Genomic DNA, 11847 nt, shown 5'->3' with positions numbered 1-11847 from the left:
GATTATTATCCTCATAGCAGTGTGATGGAACAACTAAGCAGACCGCCACACAGCATAAGAGCATTGGTAATAATTTGAGCAGCTTCAGTTTCATGGCAACCGTGAAAACAAGAGTTTACAAAATGCTTAGAGACACAAAACAAAGCAGGAGACCCGCAGGGCAGCAGGCAGCAGGAGGTAGAGCAGAACAACAGCAAGAAAACAATCAGGGTAGAATTATGATAAGGTTAAAAAACAGTTAGAAGATACAAACATGCACAATAAATACAAACAAAATTAAATAAGCAAATAAAAAAAACAGCATCACATAAAAATACGCCTATAAAACCAGGTTTTAATAAGTTATTTAAGTTCTCTTATTGTGTTTTGTGGTTTCTATAAACTTGGAGGCATAAACTAAAAGCTGTAACTATATGAAGATACCAGTAAGGCAGCTCGCTGGCTTTATAAACCACTGAGTGTTTAACCAAAGTGCTAAATATGAACTAATGAAGAGTTCATTTGCAAAAACAGAAAACTCCATTTTGTAGATTTTCAGAAAACTTTTTGTTGTTGTTCTTTGCTTGAGATAAAATCAATCAAACTGAAGCTGAGTGGATTTGACTCAGCAGAAATGACAACAACAGAGATAACTTCAGTTTGATTTATGTCTCAGGTAGACGATGGACCAGCGGGTTTTCTGACGGTTTGTGAAGACTGAGTTTTCTGTTTTTGCAAATGAACTCTTCTAACAGTCATCCAGCTCTAACTCTGTGTATCCCTGCCCCCATCACTGCCTGCTGCTTCCAGATCTTCCAGTCTGCCAGGTTTATCTACTTCTACTCCGCTAAGCGTCTCAGCCACCAGCTGTTGGCTGCAAGAGTAAACAAAAGTGTCTTCATGCACCCCCAGCATCAGAGGAACTGAACGTCCAGCGGATTACCTTTGTTTTTGACGGCAGTGTCACCACGGCAATTCTGAGTGTGATATATGGCTAATTTGGATAATATTCGCTTTGATCGTGTGCCCACAGGTCAGAGTTTGGTGGAGACTGTAAAGCTGAGCGAGACGCAGAGATGTTGGAACTGAAACCAATAAACAGGGACTGGGTGGCTTAATATGTTTTAATGTCGCCCATTGTGCTCCAGTAAACTCAGCTGGTGTTTAGATCTGTTCACCTCACTCCTGCACTCTAATACAGCCGGATTCCCGATAAATGTGTTCTCATTTCCTAAATCTTCTGTATGAGTGTGACAAAGTGAGTGAAATGCAGCATGTGGCTCATTAAGATGACACGTTAGCCAGCAGTTCTTTCATGGTTGTTTCCCAGGTTGCAGCTCTGCATTGATAAAATTCTGCTTTTATAAAGGTGAAGTCATCTGAGATAGTCGCCATGCACACAAGTTAAACACCACCGCTGTGCTGTGAATCCAGTGATATCTACATGTGAGATGCATTAGAAAGTCTTAGTCTCACAGACTTATTCATGCCTGTGTCACTGTTTTGCTCCACAGAGAGCGTCTTCTTCCTGAACAGGCTGTGAACAGCAGCAGCTTAGCATCAATTAAAGCTACAGACACTGAAGCATCCCGTTTAGAGCACGGCTAAGGCCAGGCGTTGTGCAGAATGAACTATTTTTGCAGCATTTTGAGCGGAAACATTGACAGACGCTCTGTGGGGACACGTCAGACCTTCACAAACTGCTAAAATGAGGCACAATATGCGACATTTTCTGTGAGCCTCGTCTCCTCAGGCAGGTCTTTCCAAAGCTGATGGCAAAAGCACAGACACCTTTAGATTTAAGCCTCGGCCTTGGAACAGCCAGAAGGGCTCCGTCTGAGGATCTACGGCTGCAAACCGGCTCATGTGGCTTCAGCATTTCCACGATGGAGGTTGAGGCCAGTCCCAGACGTGATCAGTAAAATCTGAAAATCAATCCTTACAGGAACAGGGAGTCAGTGGAGCCGGGTTCAGGCTGATCTGATGTAAGAAGCCGAGCTGCTGCATTCTGAACTAGCTGGAGGCAAGATGGAGGTTAGATGTTAGAAAGGAAGTGACCTCACAGCTTAGGTTTAGATCAGTTCACCTCAAGGTGGAGAGAAGAACTCCAATCAGCATTAACAGCATTTTTTTATGATCTCCATCACTGCAAAACCAGTTGAAAATTTGACTTGTTTCATATTAGAAGTGACGTTGGAACGTGGAGGCTGCTGAAGAAATTTAACAACATTCATGAGGATGAGAGGGAAACCAGCAGATGTTGAAGAACGGACAGAAGAGGGAAAAACACAAGAGAAGACGATCTGGAGATCTCCTGTGAGAGGGCAGTGATCAGTGTTAGAAGGACCAGAACAAATGAGCACATCTGCCAACCAGATCGGCTAAAACCAGCTCCTCAGCGTTATAAACTGACCGTAACAAGTCGTAGTCAACTCAAGTGTTTCTTCTTCGCTTCATTTTCCTCCTTCTCTGCTCACGTTTTTCTGTTTCTGCCTCCTGAGTGGAAACCAACATGCAGAGACTGGAACAGAGACGAAGAAGAAAACAACAACAGTAGAGACTCTGACACTGAGCTGAAGTAAAAACTAAGTAAATAACGTAAATAAAATACTCACAATTAAAATTCTGAATGCTGGGCTGCACTCTTGCTTTGTAGGAGGTCACTTTGGATCTATTTATGAATGCACAGAGGCCCAGCAGGTCCAACGGGATGGACTCACATGCACGGACATGCATTTGCAGCCAGATAAGCTGCAACACACAAAAACTTCATGCTCTTCTACAGACACCATTACTTCACTACATTTTTATAGAGCAGATAATTGTTGCTGCCATGTTAATGCTTTATTTTATGTTCAACATCATGCATATTGCACCTTAGATTTGTGTCTATGTATTGGACATTTAATCAGCTTTTAATTTCTTTAGACTGACAGCCTTCCTAAGGTTTGTTTAAGGTTGGAGGTTGTGGGGTAACATGGAGCGATCAAAGAGCAACGTTTGCTCCCTGCAGAAGGTTGTTGTGGTGCAGACGTCCAGGCCAACACATCAAAAGCAATCAAGGGAAAAACTAACAGGAGACAGATTGAACTCCGTCTTACCTTTGGATCAATAATTCAATAGATTTTAATCCCCCGTTCGACCGACGTCAGCCGTACACCCGGTTAAGGTTAAATGATGAAGACAGGGAAGTCTTGGCCTGTTTGAACACTTAAAGGCTGTGTCAGGTGGATTTTTTGCAGGACGATGGACGAAAACGCTGCTCGTAGACGGATTAAACTATCAGAGATACACTGCATATACAGTATTTTGACCTTGTGTTCTGGCCCAGTAGCGTCGTCTTCTCATTACTGATGACAGCAGTCATGTAAGATGGTTTTATATTAAAGTCCTACAGGATCACCTGCAGTTTGTTTTACCTGCATTTCTTTATTTCCATGTCCGCTGTATGTACGTCCTTCCTCACAATATTACAAACACCTCAGATTCACACACTCCACTCAGAGCCACTCGTTAATTTTGCTGGTCTGCAGAATTAAACACGATCAACTTAATGATGTTCTAATTCTAATGCAAGGAATATATACAGTCGTCCTTTAAATGTATTCATACCCTCCTATTAAAGGAGGAAAACCTGCTGAAATAAGTTGAAATTGACAGAAGTAATGATAAATAAAAAAAATAATGAAAATCTTGACGTTGCCTTGGAATTGTGGTTTAACAGAAATATTTTTTAAAAACAAAAACAAACAAACAAAAAAACAAAAAAACATAAAAACAGCATGATGGGACCCATAAATTAATATTTTGTTGAACAACCCTTTGAGCCAATCAGGTGTTTCCTGTAACTCTCAGTCAGACTTGTGCACCTGTTGACAGGTATTCTGGCCCACTGCTCATCAGCAAAGTGCTCTGATGTGTCCGGGACAGTTTTATTTATTTTTAAAAAATTATTCTTTTAACCACAATTCAAAGCAATGTCTTATTTCACTAAATTATAATTTAGCAAATCTTTATTTATTATTACTTTTTTCAGTTTCTTGTTATTTGAATGTGAATTTTGCCTTTTCTTTAACGGATTTGAGGACGACTGGCTCAGTTACCAGCTCAGGTTGATTATTACCCTTCAGATTAAAGTCTTTTTTGCAGGTGCAACTGATAAATTTGTTTGTAATTTAACACCATAGAGACAGACTGCAATATGAACCAATAGCACAACACTGTCAGCTGTGCAGTTTTGGTACATCTGTGCTGTAGTGAGCAGATGAACATTCATCACCAGAGGAGGGCAGTAGAGGAGCGCAGAAGACACCAGCTCAGCCTCTCACTGTTCTGAAGAACTGTTATGCAAACTTTTTGGGGGAAATCATATTTTTTTGTTAAGCTGCTGTTTATTTTATGTCATTGTTAATTTTTCCATCACCTTTGGCAAAAATCCACCAAAGAAATTCAATCAGTGACGTTATTATGAAAGAAAACGAGGCTGGAAACAAGTTTTGCTTTGGAGAGTTAATAGAAGATATGAAATGATTAATAAATTGAATGTTCACGTGTTTTTTGGCTCACATGAGAATGAGCAGCAAGATTATCCTCTCAATCAGCACCACGGTACCTTAACTTAACGGATTTAGATGCCATCCAGCTGTTGTGTAACACTCCAGCACTGCTGCACGCTGTCATTAACTGGTTTTCCTGAGCTGAGGGAAGGAAAAGAAAAAAGCCCAGCTCCATCCACAGAGCAGTGCAGGTCTGCATAATGATGCGCCGCTGACAAGAGGCTGCAGTTTGGTTCATGCTGTGATGTGCTTCCGAATCTGAAAAATGCTAATTCGGTTCTGACTCTGCTGCTCTTCAGTACTTTGTCAGAAAGTTTCCACCACGCAGGACGGCTGGTGTGCTTTTTGCTGCGAGCGACCCGGCAGCCACGGTTGCAGGTGTCCGCTCTGCAGGGCCTCGCTCTGGTTTCCATTATTTTAGCCGCTCCGTGGCTCCAGCGCGATGATTGATTGGTTCTTCCTGTCCTACATTAGGTTTCAGCTCGTGAGGCCTTCAGGTGCTCGCTCTGGTTGGACTTGTTGGCAGCCGGCGTCCCAAGATGCTCGTTGGCTGCACACAATGAGCCGTTCATCGAACTGCCGTTTAAATGGCATATTTATGTAACGCAGGAGGGTTCAGCCGCACTAACGAGCTCTCATGTGGGAAAAAGCACGACGTGCAAATATATAGCACCGTGTGTGACGCTTATCGGGTTTATAGTGGCGTGTTTTCCACCCAGCATTCTTACTTCTTCGTACACTTCTTGGTTTTCATATAATCATTCATCCTATCAATATATTCTGTAATAAAGGGAATGAATGGTCCATTGTATGTGCTACTTTATGGGGACGTAGTTTCTGTTCTCACTGGGACTTACCTGCCCCCTTACATCTTCATATATAGGTAAAAGTACTACACTCTAAAAAATAATATTTGGGCTCAACTAAAAAAAAAAGCAGTTTGCATTAATCTTTTTGAGTTGAGACAACTTCTAATGAAATTATGTTCAGCCAACAAACGACAGTGAGTTCAGTGAATTAGCTTTTCCTCTACATTCCTCTCAGATAGTTCAGGGACGTGAGGACGTGGGATTGAATTTGAAATCTGAAACTCAAGATGAAGAAAAAGTTAAGTTAAAACCCCATTTTATTAAGTTACCTCAAATTGAATTTAGTTTTAATTTGAGAAATTTGAGTTTAAATTATCGCACGATATTAAGTCGATACAATTACTGAGATTATTAAGTCAACCCAACACATTAAAATAATGTTTGTGGCTTTAAAGCCTTTTCTGAGTCAGTAATTTACCTTTTTTTTTTTTTTTTTAAATCCTGCAACCTTACCTCAATTAAGTGATGCAAATAGACGTCTTGAATTACTCCTTAATGTGACACCACCCTGAAAATCTACTTGAAATGTTAAAAGTACAAGTACTCAGAGCAGAAAAACATCTTTTGTGACTCTTATACAACTTTATATCATATCATTAGGTATGATTCACCATGTTTTGATGTAAAAGTAGGATTTTTACAGTTGAGGTTTAGCTTGTTTTGAACTTTCTTGAAAAGGATTGCAGCTAATGACTATTTTATAAGCTCTTTATAGGTTTTGTGTGCAAATAAGTGTCTGGAATCAGTACTGAGGTACAATACTTGAGTAAAAATTCTGCCAACGCCTCGACGAAAACGTTCAGCGAGGGAAGGTTTCAATGAGACACGTCATGGTTCTGCTGAGAGCAAAGCCTCCAGTCATACAAATCCCCACAGTTCAAAGAAAGAACTGCTTAAATGTACATTAGCATGAATTGGCTTCCTGTATTTTTTATTTTTTTTTGCAACTGCTCTTCATTTTAAGCCATTTGACCAAATTTTCCTTTTTGACGTTTGCCGTCTGCTCCTAATGGCTCAAAATCGATTTGGCTGCATGCAGCTGATTGACAATTAATGCCAATTTACTTTTTGTTTTTGCAAGCAAACAAATGCAAAATAGTCAACTAATCAATGCACAGACGTTAATTATTTATCCCTCGTCAGTGCATTTTATTGTTTACTTTTATGACAAACCGCTGCTCAGGACTCACATCTGTCAGGACGAAGTTATCGTGTTGAGCGAAGGCCAGCCGCCTCCTCCAAGGCCTCTCCTCTCTTTGCTAACATCAGGTGGCTGCGTTCCCTGCTCATTTCCTTCCCTTCATGCAGATGGATAGCCACTAATTTCGCCATGAAGGTCACCGCTTTTTAAACCCATCCCTGCACTAATGTAAAAAACTTGAGCGGCATAACAGTTCTGTCGGCGTGCCGCATTGCCATGCTCAAGTTTGTGATCAGCGCCAATAGGTCACAGCAGATAATTAAAGTGAGAATCTGAGGGAAATTCAATACACTCTATTACACAACTGAGGGAGTCTGAGGCTCAGGGGAGACCTTGGTATTCATAGAGTGGATATAAAGCTTTTGAAAAGCTCCAAGCCGTGCTGAAAACACAAGCCGTAAACAGTGTCGCTGTTGACTTCGGCGGTGTCACGTTACAGATCTTTAAAATGATCGCACAGCTGAGTGGCCGCGAGAAGAAACACTCGTAAACGCTCTCAGAACTGCTGATCGTGGACATTTTTCACAGCTTGCGATAGCAGAGGAAGCCCACGCATGACTGATGCCGTAATGACAGCGTTATGTTTGCACCCGCCTCCCGACTGATACCACCACATTAAAGTCAGGTGGTGTTTACGTAGCTGAGCGAGTCCCAGGGTCCCGGCGTCGTCCTCTGGCCCGCTGTCAGGGTTTACTGGGACACCTGATGGAACCGAGCCATCCTCAACAAAATCAGGTTTCATCCGTCTTATCTCAAAATCCAATTACTTGAGGATGGAGTCAGATACGATGAGGTTGAAAAGATTTCAGGAGATGTTATCTTGCACTAATATTAAAAAGTAATACGGCATGAAATAAGGTGGTGCAGGGGGAGCCAGAAGGTTCTGGGTGGACTCTGTAGACATGCACGCTTGGTTAAACGATGATTCTGACTGTAGGTGTGCATGTGGTTGTTTGTGGGTACCCGGTGATGGATGGGTCACCTGTCCAGGATGCTTCTTGCCTTCGGTGAGCAGGGATAGACTTCAGCCCCTCCACACAGAACACAGGCACAACTTAAGGATAGATGGATGGAGCACTGTAGCAGGATGAGATATTTTACCTCCACCGCAGAGCCCCACATTCCTCCTAGACACTGTGAAGTTCATTACACCCCACCGTGCACGCTGGAAACCGTGAATCTGGAAGACGGAGTGAATGAAATTAAAAGGTTAATGGGAGTTTTATGGAAATCTTCCAAACGGATAATGAGACTTCAGTGTAGCAGGAGTTCCCAAAAATGAAATGGTTTCGTTGCCGCTGCGATCCGCGAACACATTTGTGTTTTTGTTGATATCTCTGTCTGAGTTTCAACCTGAAGATCTGGACAAGAATGCTTAAAGAGAGTCGAGACAAATGGCAAAATCTGTCACAAAGGGATGTTTGTCTGGTGGTGGCAGGAGGAGTTCTGACAAGGGAGGAAACAGGGGTGACTGTAGAGGGTTGGGGTGGGTGGATGGGTCAACCTGGCCTCTTGTCAACTTGGACAGACTCCGGTTCAGTCCTCCTCAGGATAAAGCAGCTTCAAAGATGGATGGGAAGCATGAAGTTCCTGCTGAGAGCTTTTCATCCTCATATACTTTCAAGTATCCATTTCTAAAGTCTACTGTGTGCTCAAGATCTAACGACGTGAAACAGCAACTGGTGTCTACACCTCTAGACTGTTTACATGCAAAGCGGCAGAAATGGAAGTGTTTTGTGCGTATTAATGAGTCCCCTTTGACTCGGCTCCTGTTTTATCTCGGTTTGATTGAGGTTGTTCGTGGCGTCTCACCGTCAGTTTGTTGAGTTTTGCTCCGGTAAGATCAAGGGTGTCTCCGCTCTCATTCTACGTCCTGTGTCTCACTTTTTAAACATTCTCCTGCTCGCTCTACATCAACCTGTTCGTCCTTTCTGCTCTGCGTTTCCTCTCAGCGGCAGAATAACAACGAAAACGCTCATTGTGTCTCTCACGTCCACTGTTGTCTCACCAGGATGCTGCAGTGGAGGCGTTGCTGCTGCTCAGACTCTGGACCGAGCAGAAGCCGACGGGTGAAGCCTTCCTACCGCCACATCCCCCCGCTTGTGTGGGCAAGAGTTGAATTCAGTCTGACCTGTGGTGGAATGTGACAGCAGAGGGCTGCCAGAGCCCCGTCTGACAAGTCAGCCCAACGATTCTCTCACCGAGCAAGCTTGAACCAGCTCCTTCTGCAGACCCGTTCCTGAACTGCGCTGCCATGCATCAGCTCGGAGCCAAGAGTCTTGACAGCATCACTGCTCCACGGCGCAGCGACTGTGGGAACGGCCAGACTTTGCCGTACTTTGGGTGTGTGGGCACGAACAATTACATGTGCACAGTGTTTAACGGAGGACTCCACAGGTCAGCTCCTCCACACAGGCTACTGGTTTTTGCATTTGCACTTACTGTGGTTGAGTTGGTGAAGCTGGTGTCTGTCTGCCACAGGGCGCTCTTTGTTTGAACAGTTGTTGAAACGTTTCCTCTATTTGCGGAGGATTCTTTTGTAATTAATCTACCACAGTTATACACTTCCCTCCATATGTTAGCCCTAACGGTTCAACAGTCGTTTCCATCTGCGTGCCTTCGTCTCCTTCATTGCTTTGTCTGTTTTGTTTCCCCTCCTGGTAAAACTCAAACCTCATTATTTGAATTGTGGTTTTGCTGATGGTTCCATCTCGACGTTCATCAGATAATGTGAGGATTATTGTTTTATGAAAAGCACCCAGGATTAAAGCAAAACACATCCTGTCTCGTATATTAATTGTATATTTTGTGCATGTAGCTGAAACACAACAGTCGATCACAGGTTCTCAAACATTAAAAAGTCACACAGCGGGATCCTCTGGAGACAGAAACCGTGTGAATATTTGCTGCCAATCAAGACCGAGTCAGGCCTGGACGTGTTAATTGAAAACGACAAATTTTTAATAAAAGCAGCAAATTTTTATTTAACAGTTCTATTAAAAATCTAATTTCTATGATGCATATTACGCCGGCCTGATGAAATAGCGACAGAACGACTGCTCTAACAATTAGGTGTCGGGTCAAACTGGCTCCGGTGGACAAACTGTTTGAAAACGACCCTCCTGCTGCTGCGCTTGCTGCAGGGAGCAGCAGCTCTCCTGGTGGCCGCCGAGCCACACCAGTTAATTAACACCACTCAAGTGTGTCAAGAGGTGGGAAGAAAAATTGCTGCTCTTAGTGGTGTCGCAGCCCGGCCTGCACGGCGTGACAAAGGGGGAATGCAGCGGGAATAACAATGAATTCATTTTAAACTAACATGATAATAACTTATGAGAACTCTTTAACGTTATATACTGAGAAACGTAATTACAAGGAAACACGTCGGCTGTTGTGTTCATGTAATGTTTGGAGGCAGAACAGGAAACATGTTTGAAGGCAGAATACTAAACAATCGTAGAGTCGATATAGATGCAGACACAGCTGATGCTTTTGAAACTTAAAGGTGCAATATGTGAGATTTTGCACGGAAGTATTGCACCAACATAGCAGCGAACAATCTGCTCTGTAAACATATGACATGATAACATCTGAGCGTTGTGATCCAAGCTTCTCTGGTCTTTGTTTCTGGCCACATGTGCCCGTTAGTGCATGTTAGTGCATGTGAACTCCTCCCTTTGAAACGATTGGCCATTGCAAACAGTCTGAGAGCGTCCTCCCACACTGCACTAGATTGCATCCCTGCATTCCTTTCAGCTCAACATGAGTCTTCACTGCTTTTTGAAGGCTCTCCTCCTCTACTCCTCGGCTGCTTGTGTTTCCACCCGTTCTGCTCTAATCTGTGCAGAAAAAGTGGAACAGCGACAAATCGCAAGAAGGCAAAACAGGTAAAATCAAAGTAACGCTACTCGAGTTGACAGCAACTCCCAGCGGCCATCTGATGTGTTTCACGATGCTGGCGTCGGCTAATGGTTGCATTCCTGGTTGTAAGATTTAAAAAATGGGTTGAGGTGTGAGATGCTGGTGCTCTAGCGACATCCAGTGGTTCATGTGTACCCATGCTTCCTGCATGGGTACGCGTGACGTAAACTTCGTCATCCATCCAAATCCTCCAGAATCTGCAAACAACCCAGAACTTGTGTCAACGCTGCAAGAAAACCAAACGGTGCTCAAAACAAATGTTTGTTTTAAAGAGAAGAGTGAACAAAATGATTCTCTGACGCCTTTATAATCCATCATTAGAAGAGTTGTCGTTGAAATCGTCGCTGCCGGTCTTTGGAGGACCTTTGATTCCATCGACGGAGCCCAGAGGGAAGTTTGAAATTCTCCAGAAACCTTGTGGTACGTCTGCCCAAACCTCAGGATTAATCACTGACATGGTGCCGGATCTCCAAGTAGCTGCTATATCCTGTAAGAACTGCGCTGTGCTGTGTTTTTCAATAAGAGATCGCATATGCATACACATAAAGGCATGAATTAGCGCTTAAGTTGAAAGCTGTGATTTTCTAAATAAGGGAGGGACCTGCCAGCATCACTGGTTTTCCTGTGCGATGTGTTCAAGCGCTCGTCTTGTCGTTTTCTGTCAACAGTTGACTCTGATCGCTAATTTAACAGCATCTGAACATTTCTGCATCATGTGACGTTATTTCTCTGCTTCCCTGCAAAAAAAAACGACATATAATCCCGTGCCAGCAAATCTGTTCATAAAGCAGCCCGGGACCGAGTGTGTGGTGTGATTGACGTGGTTTGCATTTCTGACGAGCAGCAGTGACCGTTCTGAGAGGGAACGTGCTGTAAGAACATCAGAGAGGTGGAATGGATGCAGCTAGCAGTTGGTGTCTGCAAGCTGTCGCGTTACCTTCATCTGCCTTTGAGCTCGGGCTCCTTTTCAATGACACTAAAGTAATTACACGCTCAGCCCACGCAGCCGCACGACTGGAAAATAATCCACCTCGGTGCTCATTCACGGGACCCCAGTTAGCCAACAGAGTCATTCAGATTCTTTAATGTTTTTTCTACAAAAATATTTTACATTAGAAAACACAGCTTGAAATATACACAGTCCGCTTGGTTTGCAGCAACCATGGAACATCTCAACTCAAATATATCTGTGTCTATATTTAAACTGTAGGTAAATATATTCAGCAACGATAAATCCGGTTGCCATATTGTGAGGTCTCCGTCACCGGTAGGAGGCGAATCGACGTAGGAAATGCTCTCAAAGCAATATGGACTCACAATCTAT

This window comes from Stegastes partitus, unplaced genomic scaffold, assembly GCF_000690725.1.
Source record: "Stegastes partitus isolate 25-593 unplaced genomic scaffold, Stegastes_partitus-1.0.2 Scaffold469, whole genome shotgun sequence".
Lineage (NCBI taxonomy): Eukaryota > Metazoa > Chordata > Actinopteri > Pomacentridae > Stegastes > Stegastes partitus.
The sequence above is the reverse complement of the archived record's forward strand: the minus strand, read 5'-3'. Positions refer to the sequence as shown.